Here is a 12,323-nt window from a genome sequence, read left to right on the forward strand (position 1 = left end):
TCTTCTCTTCTCTTCTCTTCTCTTCTCTTCTCTTCTCTTCTCTTCTCTTCTCTTCTCTTCCCTTCCCTTCCCTTCCCTTCTCTTCTCTCTTCTCAGTCTCCTTTCTGCACTCTCCATCCTAATTTATCTTTCTTCTGTACCTTCCTGTGTTTCTCGGAGTTTCTGCCCGTCCCTCCGGTTTTCTCTCCGTCATTTTCTCTCTGCCTCCCTCCATCTCTCTTTCTCAAGGCCGTGAGACTTCTTTTGACTTAACCAACTTTCGCCTCCTCCTTTTATCTCGTACCTAGTGTCCCACATGGGACCTCCAAAGACTGCCCTCCAGGAGCTTGGTCCGGACCAAGAGCCTGCCTGGGAGGGCCTTTGAGGTTTGGGTATACAATGGAGTAGCCCGTCAGTGAGTCCCTTTGGAGGGGTCGGAGAAGAGAGACCGTCTCGGACGGTCATTCACCTAACAGGTACTGAACCCTGCTGTGAGAGTAAAGATAAGCAGTTCTGTTCCATTGGAGGCTGAAAGACTGGGCAGAAATGGGACGTGGAGCCCCTGTAGGAGGGGGTGGAGGTGTCCATGAAGGAAACGGGCCCTGGGGACCAGGGAAGAGAATGAGGCTGACCCTGACGGGGCTGAGAGGGAAAGGCAGAAACACCGCTGGTGATCAGCGGCGTTGTTGAGGGAGTCAAACGACACCTGCACAGATGCCCAAGGTCTCGGTCGCGAAATGTATTGCGCACCCCGAGAATGGCTTCTCCAGGGACTGGGGCTCTACGTGCGTCTGCACCCTAGGAATCCAGAGTGGCCGCCTGCAGGTCCGTGTTCGTACTCTCTGGACTGGGCAGGGCGTGGAGGGAGAGGGACTCGGTTCTCCTCAGTCCAGGGGGTTGTAGTAGTGTGATGTTTATGGGGTGGAGAGATATAGTGACAGGTGCTTTGTAGGTCGGAGGAAACTGAACCCTTGCAAAAGAGAGCCTGCGCTTTTCTCCTTGCCTACCACCCCTGGGAAAGTTTTCTGCTAGGCTTCTAACCTGTAGTCCTGGGAAAAGCCTCGGGTCCCACTCCTGCCCAAAGCGGGAGCAAGACGGGCCACTTTAAAGCCTCTCTTTCCCTTTTAGGCACAGGGTAGTCCCCTTACTCTGTCTAGTCCCAGGCTTATTCTGTCTTCTTTGTGGATCTGGGAACAACTTTCTGGAGAAAAGGGAAGAGAGAAATTAGTAGAGAGAAACAAATTGGAGTGATAGGGAGACGAAGGAGAGACAGAGAAAAAAAGGCAGAGGAAGAAAGAATCCTAGACAGTTATACTTAAAGGGTCGTCCCTTAGAATGGAGCACAGTATGCCAGAGCTTAGCATAGAGCTGGTAGAGACCTTAGAATGTAGAATGTTAGAGCTGGGAGGGCTCTTAGAACAGAAAATGTCAGAGAGAGATCTTGGAAAATTAGCCTGTCAGAGTTGGGAGGGCTCTTAGAACAGAAAATGCCAGAGAGATTCTTAGAACATTAATCTGTCAGATCTGGGAGGGCTCTTAGAACAGAAAATGCCAGAGAGAGAGATCTTAGAACATTAGCCTGTCAGATCTGGGAGGGCTTTTAGAACAGAAAATGTCAGAGAGAGATCTTAGGATGTTAGCGTGTCAGATCTGGGAGGGCTCTTGGAATAGAAGATGCCAGGGAGAGAAAGAGAGATCTTAGAACATTAGCCTGTCAGAGTTGGGAGGGCTCTTAGATAAGAGAATTTGAGAGATGAGAGGACCCTCAGAATATAGAGTGTTAGGCCTGGGGGTGCAGGGTGTGGTGGACCTGAAAGCATCGAGTTCAATCTCCTCATTTTACAAAGTTAAACTGAAAGAGAAGATATAAAATGGGAAGACCCCATAAGATCCCAGCTCTGGCACTGGAAGAGGCATTTGAGGTAATCCACATTTAGTCCAAGCCCTTCATTTTCTAGTTGAGGAACGGGGGGGAGTTAAATGATTTAACAGGTAGTAAAGTGTGAGAGACAGGCCTTGAACCCTCTCCTGTACCACGCAGAAAGACGAGAAATTTATTGTGAATCTAAGAAAAACAATGAGAAAAAAACATGACTTAAAAAAGGAGATAGATCCGGGCAGAGAAACTGGGGCTGGGCGCCCTCAGGGGACCTCTTATTCCCACTCCCTTGGCTTGGGGTTCGGGGCGCAGGTTTGTGAGCGCAGAGGGGGCCCGCTGACCCTCGCTCTCCTCAGGTTTCTGCAGGGGTCAGCATTCCCGCGGACCTCGGGGAGTTGCCTGGGAAGGCAGGAGCCAGCGGGGTGACTGGGGGGGCTGGCGTCCAGGAGGCGCCGGAGGCGGGCGGGCGGGCGGGGCGTCCTGAGCAGGGGGGAGGCGGGGCTGGGGATGCTCGTGGTCCCCCAGTGGCAGGCTGCCCGTAGCCTGGGAGGAAGCTTCGGAAGGGGTCGGTGCCCAAGGCGCCTGCCCAGAGAGACCAGGGATGCGGTTGGATGGGGGCTGCTTAGGGGACGTATGGGGGAAGCCGGCCGAGAGGTTTCTCCCAGGGTTTGCTTGGGAGTTGCCGGGGTTACCAATTCTCAGTCTCGGGTGGGCGTCCTACTCGGGAGCCAGTGCTCTGAGCTCATATATTTGCATAAGAGTAAGTGGCCCGGATCCCAGGAGGGATCCAGATCACTTCACCCCTGGGGAGATCAACCTGGGACATAGGTGACCCAGTGTTATCCCAGGCAGCTTTAGTACCTCAGAGGGGAGGCAGTGTGCTACAATGGAAGAATTACATTTGGAGACAGATTTCATGTCCCATCTATCATTTCCCAAATGACCCTGGGCAAGTCACCCAGCCTCTCAAGCCTCAGTTTCCCCATTTGTACCCTTCAAGCCCTCAACCTAAGATGACCATAATGTTAATAATAGCTAGCATTTAGATAGCACTTTAAGGTTTGCAAAGGCCCTGGAATATATTATCTCATTTGATACTCACAACAACCCTATGAAGTAGGCGCTATTATTATTAACCTTCCCCCCCCCTCCCCATTTACAGAAGAAAAATCTAAGGCAGATAGAGGTTAAGTGACTGGCCCTGGGTCATCCATCTGGTAAGTGCCTGAGGCAGGATTTGAACTCAGGTCTTCATGACTCCAAATTCAGCTCCCTAATCCCCCTAGTTGCTTTGATCTCCTTAGAGTAAGATTTAGGAAGTTGCCACCCTTCCAACTCCCTTCTTAAAACAACAATAACAACTTTTTTAATTTTATTTTGGACTCCACCAAAGTTCCCTTCTCGTTTCTCATCATGGCCTGGAGATGAACCTGGCTTCTATTCCAGGGAGAAAAAAAATCTGTTCTCTTGTAGCATAAGCATTGACCAATTCTACCAAACCAGAAAGGTTTGAGTAAGGACTTAGTGGTGAGCTGTGTGTCTGTCCTAGTCTGAACCATCCTTGTTCCATTGAGAGAGATCAATGTGTCTCCTAAAATACAGAGTGGCTGCAATCAGTATTGGTGGGAAGAGTGTGAAATCATGGGTTCTTCAAGTATGGTGGGGAAACCTCATCCCTCAAGTAGAAGGCACAAGTGAAGACCAGGGCTATTGATTGGATGGGCCAAGATCCTGAAAGCCCATGTCAGGGCCATACATGGAGGCTAATGAGACCTTTCCTGGTAATAAAAAGAATAGGCTATCGATAGGACTGCATCTGTGATTTCATTGATATTGTGAACTCCTAGATAATGAAACTCCCCTTACCAAAGAAGGTCAGCATGTTCTCTGCACCTTAGTGTTTTTGAGTGGCCTAAAGCATGGAGAGCTTTAAGTGACTTGCCTTGGGTCACACAGCCAATATAAGTCAAAATTGGGACTTCAACACAGGCCTTCTTGATTCTGAGTCAACTATCTACTGGGCAATGGTGTCTCTCTATACTGCTATTCCTGTCACTGTTGCTAATAATAGTATACATAGTTTTCTTGATACCCATTGACCGGATGATCTTGGGTAAATCATTTAATTTCTGACTCCCCCTAGGCAACTGTCTGGCTCTCTAAGTTGCCAAGCAGGGGCTGATTGGCCATGGGACATGGAGATATCTCTCCCGAGTTTCCTTATATCAATATTATCACAGGTTCAGATGCCCTCAGTGTCTGCTTAACAAGGTTGTTGTAAACCCTGTGATTATCAACTGAGATAAAATTGATAAAAAAGTTCATTGCAAATCAGCAAATCTATTTAAATGGCAGTAATGATTAATTGGGTCCCCTTTCAAAAACAAATAACTAATTAGATACTGCCTGATCTCATCCTGCCTCCTTGGTCCCCAAACCATCCCTTAGAGTGATTGGAGTTGACTCCCTCCCATATCTCCAGTGGTTCAAATTCTAGTTGGCAGCATGATATAGTGAGTAGATACTGGTACTGAAGTCAGAGGATCTGGGTTCAAATCCTGTTTTCGTAACTTAGGTTGTGAAGTGGATAGAGTATTAGCCTAGAGTAAGAAAGATCTGAGTTCAAATCCTGTCTGACACTTACTAGCTGTGTGACCCTGGGCAAGTCACTTCACCTCTATCTGCTTCCATTTCCCTAACTGCAAAATGGAGATAACAAAAGCACCTATCTTCCCTGGGCTGTTGGAAGGATAAATGAGATAATAATTAGGAAGTGCTTTGCAAGCCTAGGCACTGTACCAGACCTCAAGGAGTTTACATTCCACTGGGGGCAATGGCAAATACCCATAAAAGTATATACAGGGCAATTTGAGGGGGAACATTAGCTATGAGGGCAGGGGAGGTTGTTGGGGGTGGGGAGGAATCAGGAAAGGCACAAGAAGGAGGTGAGGAAGGCAGGAAAGGTAGAGTGGAGGCAGATGATGATGACTTTCAATGCCAAATGGTGAGCTTTCCAGCCCCCTCCCTTGTGCTTCACTCTGGCAAAGACTTTGAGGGCTCCTTTAACTTGGGGGGAAAAGGAGAGTAGGCTCATCAGGAAGGCATTTGGTTAGTGATCTGAAGGAACCTCAGGGAAGTGTCCAGATGTGAGGGAAGAGCTAATGGCAGCCCTCCTCCTGACTGCCACATGTGCAGGGTGTGAAGCCGTCCAACTCTCCTGGTGAGATTCCAAGTCACAAGTGACTGAGCTGTGGATGTAAATACAACTGTACGTGGAGGTAATTAAATACACCACCAGCAGCTCAGCTTATGGATCTGACTGGGGTTAGAGTGCCTCAGCATGTCCCTATGTCCTTGTTCTCTCTCTGTCTCTGTCTGTCTCTGTGTCTGCCTGTCTCTATCTCTGTGTCTCTCTCTTTCTGTGTGTGTATCTGTGTGTCCATCTCTGTGTCTCTCTCTTTCTGTATATGTTTGTCTGTCTCTATGTGTCTGTTTCTCTGTGCCTGTGTCTGTCTCTGTCAGCCTCTCTGTCTTTGTGTCTCTGTCTGTGTGTGTGTGTCTGTCTCTCTCTCTGTGTCTGTCTGTCTCTGTGTGTGTGTTTGTCTGTCTGTTCCAACCCTGCTTCTTTCAAGGTTAACAAACCTACCATTTGAATGGTTTAGCAAATAAAATATGGTATTTAGACTGGGAAAGACCCCTATTGGAATCCCATTAGCCCATTGGCAAGTCACTTCTCTCCCTGAACCTTAGTTTTCTCACCTGTAAAATGAGGGTCTTCAGAAGTGTTAAGTCCCCACTGGGGTAGGGTGGCAAGTGGGCAGCAGAACTCCCAAGTGCTGTTGAACCAGATGAAAATGTAACTGGGAAACATTTATGAAGATGATAAAAATACAGTAAAGCATGGATGATGCTAATCTAGGTCCAGATGCTTGGCCTGAGTTTGACACCATTGAATAGGTGATTTCTCAGGGCCCTTCCAGGTCGAAACCTTAAAATGAATGAATTAAAAATGTGTTAATGCATTTATTAAGTGTTTTTCATGTGTTAAGCATCAAGGACCCAAATGTGAGACCCAGTGCCTGTCCTCAATGAGTTTGCATTCTATTAGACCACTCATGGAGGAGTGGTGGCCAGAGAAGTCACAAGGATGGTGACTGAAAGCAAAGGGCAGTCTGTAGTCAGGACCTGCACTCCTGACTCTTTGGACTTTTTCCTACTATGCCCCGATGTTCTCCCTGCCTTTTACTCCCTTTTATGTGTTATTTTTCCCCATTGAAAGGTAAGTTTTTTGATAACTTGTTGTTTAGTCATGTCCAACTCTTCATTAGCCCATTTGGCGTTATTTTGGCAAAGATACTGGAGTCGTTTGCCGTTTCCTTCTTCCATTCATTTTACAGATGAGGAAACTGAGGCAAACAAGGTGAAGTGACTTGCCCAGGGTCACACAATTAGGAAGTATCTGAGGCCAGATTTGAACTCACAAAGATGGGTCTTTCTGACTCCACTCTATCTACTGTGACATCTAGCTGCCTTTTTAGGCACTATCTTTTTGCTTGTATTGGTAATCCCAGTGTTTAAGGACAATGCCTGATACATTTGTAAGCCCTTAATAAATGCCTGTCAACCTGACCGGATGTGTCTTCCCAGAAACAGCGTGTAGTGTTGATTTGATGTGACCGGATGAAGAGGGGAAGTGGTTGAAGAAGGTTGTTCATGGGTTGGGTATAGCTATAGGGAAGATGGCTATGTGTCCAGGTGGATGGGTGGAAGGGATGTGAAGCATGAAGCCTGGCTAGATAGAAGGAATGTCAAAGCAGTTCAGTAAACATGTATTAAGCACCTACTATGAGCCACGAACCATGCTAAGCAGTGGGATACAGAAAGAGGCAAAAGACAGTCCCTGCCCTCAAGGAGCTTGCACTCTAATGGAAACAGCATGAACCCTTGAGGTCCTTTATAGGATTTGGAGCCAAAAAGGACTTTATAGGTTATCCAGTTTTCATTTTACGGGTGAGAGAATTGAGGTCCATAGAAGAGAAAGGTCAGGCAGGTGCTAAGGAGCAGAGCCAGGAGCCAGACCTAGGCCCCCGCCCCCTCACTCCAAATCCAGCCCTTGCTTTCCTGCTTCACACTAAATCCTAGGTCCAGATTATACAGTCCTCTCACTCTTCTCTAGGCTTCTGTGACTTTTCTCTCCCCTTTCTTCTCCTATCTGTCTGATCACTCTTTCTCAGTCTTCCTTTGCTGGACTCATCTATTTTGTTCCCATTGACCATGGGTGTCCCCCAAAGCTCTGTCCTGGGCCTTTTCTATTCTCTCTCTATGCAATCTCACTTGATGATCTCATCAGCTCTCCTGGGTTCAATTATCATTTCTACACAGATGATTCCGGTATCTGTATATACAGACTGACTCTCTCTGCTAAACTCCAGTCCCATATCCCCAGCTGCCTTTTGGACATCCCAAACCAGATGTTCTGCAGGCATCTCAAATGCAACAGGTGCAAAAAATAACTCATTATCTTTCTTCCTTTATACTTCACGATTATTGTGGAGGCACCACCATCTTCCCAGTCACACATGCTGTCATTCTCATCTCTTCATTTACTGTATGTATTCAGTCCACTGCCAAATCTTGTCATGTCTGTCTTCACAACATCTCTCATATATGACCATTTCTCTCCTCTCACACAGTCCTTTATCATCTCATGTTGCAATAATAACCTTCTAACTGGTCTCCCCACCTTAATGGAGATGAGTGCTAGTATTATCTGTTTTATGGATGAGGAAACTGAGGCAGTGACCTGCCCAATATCACACAGCTAATAAGTATTTGAGGAAAAATTTGAATTCAGATTTTGCTGACTTCAAGGTATCACTCTATCCAGGATTCAGTCAAAGGGCAGCACCTGAGGACCTAGGTGGCCTCAAGGCTGCAGGTTGCCCGACCCTGAATGCTATTCACTGTACCACCTAGCTCCTCATGGTTAATCTCTTCTGTTTGGCAGATCACAGTTCTTCCATGACTTCTCACCCCCTAAGACTTTCTCCAAAAGGAATTTACCCAAAGTGCCTTCCTCTAGATGTAATAACATTGTATAGAGACCAACAGAATGCATGGGCTGTTCATTTGTCTTTGCTTTGTAAATACGAGCTATTATTATTTGCATCAGAGGATGGAAAGTTCCTCAGTAATAGACTTTCAATAGTGTGCTGTGTATTTGATGGAATATACCATATTTATAAAACCTGAGGGGGATTTTTTGGGTAAACCTTGCTGTTACCATTTCCTCCTTCTTACCTGTCTTACCCTACTGGGGGTAGGATGGATATTTAAAAAAATTAAAATGAAATGAAATAACAAAAGTAAATAATTTACAAATTAACTTCATTGAGTCAGATTCCTAGAGTTGTCCTTCAAACATGGTGGAGGAAAAGGCCAGGATGAAAACATATGAGTCAGAGTGGCCAGTCCTGCTATGTACCAGGCACTGTGCAAATGCTTTATAAATATCTCATTTGTTTCTCATAACAACCCTGGAAGGTAGGTGCAGTTGGTATCCTACATTTGCAATTCAGGCAGCTAAGGCAGAGAGAGGTTAATTGACTTGCCCAGAGTCACACTGCTGGATTTGAACTTCCTGACTTTGGTCCCACACCTCTGACCACTGCACTGACAAAATGTAGAAACTCCAGCTAGTTCAGTCAGTTAATCAGTCAACCAGTCTTTACTAAGTGTCTCTCCTGAGTGTTAGGTATTAGCAATACAAAGACAAAAATGAAACAGTCCCTGACCTCAAGGGGTTTCCGTTCTACTGGAAGAGACAACATATGCACATATAAATATTGACAGAGTATATATCAAATCAAAGAAAGGCAGGATGTAGGGAGTGGATTACAGGCACAGAGGAGAGCCTATGCAAAGCTGGGAGGTGCAGGGTGGGGGACGCACCATTCCACCCCCACAGACCTCAGTCCACACACCTTCGAGGAGGGAAGTGTGTGCTCTGTCATCTGCTCTGTGGGGTCCAGATTGGCTATGGCAATTAGCCTGAGCTCGGCTGCCTTTTAGCATTGTTTTCTATTACATTGGCCCCGCCATTGTATTTACCTTATTTATTGACTTGGCTCCCGAGATGTCTGTGTTCCAGCTGTTCTGTGTCTGGGCTGCACAGGGCATTGAGAGGCCAAATCTATGGATATGATCCCCTGTAGGGCAGTTCAGTCTATAGAGCAAATAGTTTTTCCCCATTAGTAGATTCAACTACCAGGTCTGCCTGCTAGTGAGATAGGATGGGATGGAACTCTGTGTGTGTGTGTGTGTGTGTGTGTGTGTGTGTGTGTTATTGTGTGGCTGACTGCTTGCAAACCCACCTCCCTGGCTGGGAAAATATCTTTGAAGGCATAATGAAAATCACCCCCTGCCCATCCCCTCCACTTTGAATTAACCCCCATCCCCCCACAATTGCTTAAACCGCAGGCTGGGAGATACTATCAAGTTAGAGCTCAGCTTAAATGGGATCCCTTATTACCCAGAGGATGAAACTCAAGCCCAGGGATAGCTATTGAGGGCAAACACTTTATCAACCTTAAAACACCAGAAGAATGTGATTTGTTATTATTTATTATTATTCACTACTAAAGTCCTATTCTGGTGTCTCTTTATGGTGTGTACTAGTGATGGTGGACCAGGGTCAGTAGTCCTAGGAAAAAAAGGAAACAGGAATTTGTCAAGCACTGTGTGCTAAGTGCTTTATATATATATATATATAATATATTTGACCCTCACAACAACCCTAAGGAGACAGGTGATATTATCATCCCCATTTTACAGATAAGGAAACTGAGGCAAAGTCAAGTGACTTGCCCAGGGTCACACAGTCAGTAAGAATCTGAGACTAGATTTGAACTTAGGTCTTCCTGACTCCAGACCTGACATTCTATTTACTGTGCCAGCTCCTAGGTCCTTAGATTTAGAGCTGGGACTTTAAAGGTCGCCTGTATTTTTTATTTTTTATATTTTACAGATAAGGAAACTGAGCCCCAAAGATTTAGTGGATTAGAGAATAATAGATACAGAGCTGGAAGGAAGCTCCAACGCCATAAAGTTCAGCTCCACTCATTTTTGCACATGAAGAAACTGACCCCTCCCCCTCTCCCCCATGGTTAAATGATTTGTCCAAGGTCACACAGGTTACAGAGCTGGGATTTAATCTCGGGTCCTCTCATTCTCAGCCTGGTGCTTTTTCCGCTGCCTTGACTCAATCCCTTTGCTATCATCACTAGTTAGGAAGATTTGTCAGCCAAGATCCTCCAGAGGTTTATGGAAGACATAACCCCTGCCTTCCATAAATTCCCTGCCTTCCAAGAAATTGTGGTGGTTTTGCCCTTGAACACTAACCCCACTCCCCTGGGCAGCTCCCATGTGATAATGAACCTAGCTTCTCCGTGGTATCAGAAAGTGGAGAGAGAACCCAAATGACTCCCTGAGGCTTCCATTTTCTCATCTGCAAAATCAAGGGGTTAGACTCGATGGGCTTTCCAGGTCTACCTTCATGTCACCATTCCCCTAAGTCACAATATTCTCCTTTGTAAAAATGAGAAGCTAAAGAGAGCCTCCTTCTGCTCTAAACCTGAGATCTTAGGAGCCTAATCAGTCCTGAAAATAAAGCAGACAGAGGATCCATACACTGTTCTGGCCAGAAATTATGGCAAATATCCGAATCTTGCATCAGATTCTCTGGATGAAGCTGCTGGCTGCTGAACCTTCCCTGTTCTTGTCCGTGGTGCTGGGGCAGGAGCCTGGAAGACCCTTCCTTCTCACCCCTGCCTCAGAATCAATCCCTCACTTCCTTCAAGACCCAACTCAAGTGCTAACTTCAACATCAGAAGTGTTAAACATGCCATCTGCTGCCTGCATGAGGCCTGAACCAGATTCAAGTATATTTGGGAAATAGTTAACAAAATAAATAAAAATACAATTGTTGTTCACTGGGTTCGGTCATTTTCGAATCTCTGTGATGCCATTTGGGATTTTCTTGGTAGAGATATTGAACTGCTTTGCCATTTCCTTCTCCAGCTCATTTTACAGATAAGGAAACTGAGGTAAATAGGGTGAAGTGACTTGCCCAGGGTCACATAGCTAGAAAGTGTCTCAGGCCGGATTTGAACTCAGGGAGGTGGAGCCTGACTCTAGGTCCATGTTCTATGTTTTGTGGCACACCCAGTTACTCTTTGTCCTATGTTACTTACACTTTTATATGTATATGTGGTAGAATGGAAAAAAATACTACCTCCAGTATTGGAGGACCTGGGTTCAGATCTTACCTCATTCCATATGTGACTGTGGGCAAATCACTTAATCTTCCTGGGTCTCTGTATCCTCATCTATAAAATGAGAATGTTGGACTCAATCTATATCTGTAATTTTATTATGGAATATAATATGATTTTAGTCTCTGATTTTATGATGATTTCAGCCTCTGATTTTATTATAGAATTTAAGATATTTGGAAGCAGGGACTGTTTCATCCTTTGTTTTTGTATTTCCAGTCTCTAGCATATAGTAAACCTTAAAGCACCAGAAAAAATGTGGTTTTAAAAATTATTATTATCCATTGCTAATCATCTCCTACTCTGATGCCTCTTTATGGCATTAAATGTGGGCCTTGAGGGACCAGGATTGGTAGCCCTAGGAAGGAAGAAAGCAATAATTAGTAGTAGGTGCTTAATAAATGCTTGTTAATTATTAGTATCAGTAATAATAATAATATCTTAAGACTACAGTTTCATCAGTGGGGTTGCTCCTTCCAAACTACATCTTCTCTACAACTTAGCCAGATGCTCATCCAGAATTTTTTGCCCTGCAGCCAGTGAGTTGATGAGTCTCTCTAGACCTTGGGGTGGCACAGTATCTGAAGTCAGGAAGACCTGAGTTTAAATCTGGCTTCATATACTTATGAGTTGTGTGACCCTGGGCAAGTCACTTCACCTGTCTGTCTCAGTTTACTCATCTGTAAAATGGGGATTAACAGCACCTACCTCATAAGGTTGTTGTCAAGATCAAATAAAATAACATTTATAAAGTGCTTGGCACATAATAAATGCTATAGAAATATTAGCTACGATGATGAAATACTATTCATTTTTCTGGGAAACTGGGACCCCAAACTTCCCTTTCCTTATACATATCTTCAAATTCTAACTTTAATCATCCTGACTTCCATCACAGCCTCCTTTCAGCTCTGAGCTTCCTAATAAGCCAGCACCAGAGAAATGTATCATTATTTAAGTGATAATTAGGACCAGAGGAACCCTTCTCCCTTTCCATGATTATTCCCCTGGAGAGCGTTTTTTCTATACAGCTTTATAAGCTGTTAACCGTGGTACCAGCTCTGTGCCTTACTGTAACTCATTGTGAGAAAGAAAGAAAGAAAGAAAGAAAGAAAGAAAGAAAGAAAGAAAGA

Source organism: Petaurus breviceps, unplaced genomic scaffold, assembly GCF_028583685.1.
Source record: "Petaurus breviceps papuanus isolate PSGF00001 unplaced genomic scaffold, PetGlider_PUasm1.0 99, whole genome shotgun sequence".
Taxonomy (NCBI): Eukaryota; Metazoa; Chordata; class Mammalia; order Diprotodontia; family Petauridae; genus Petaurus; species Petaurus breviceps.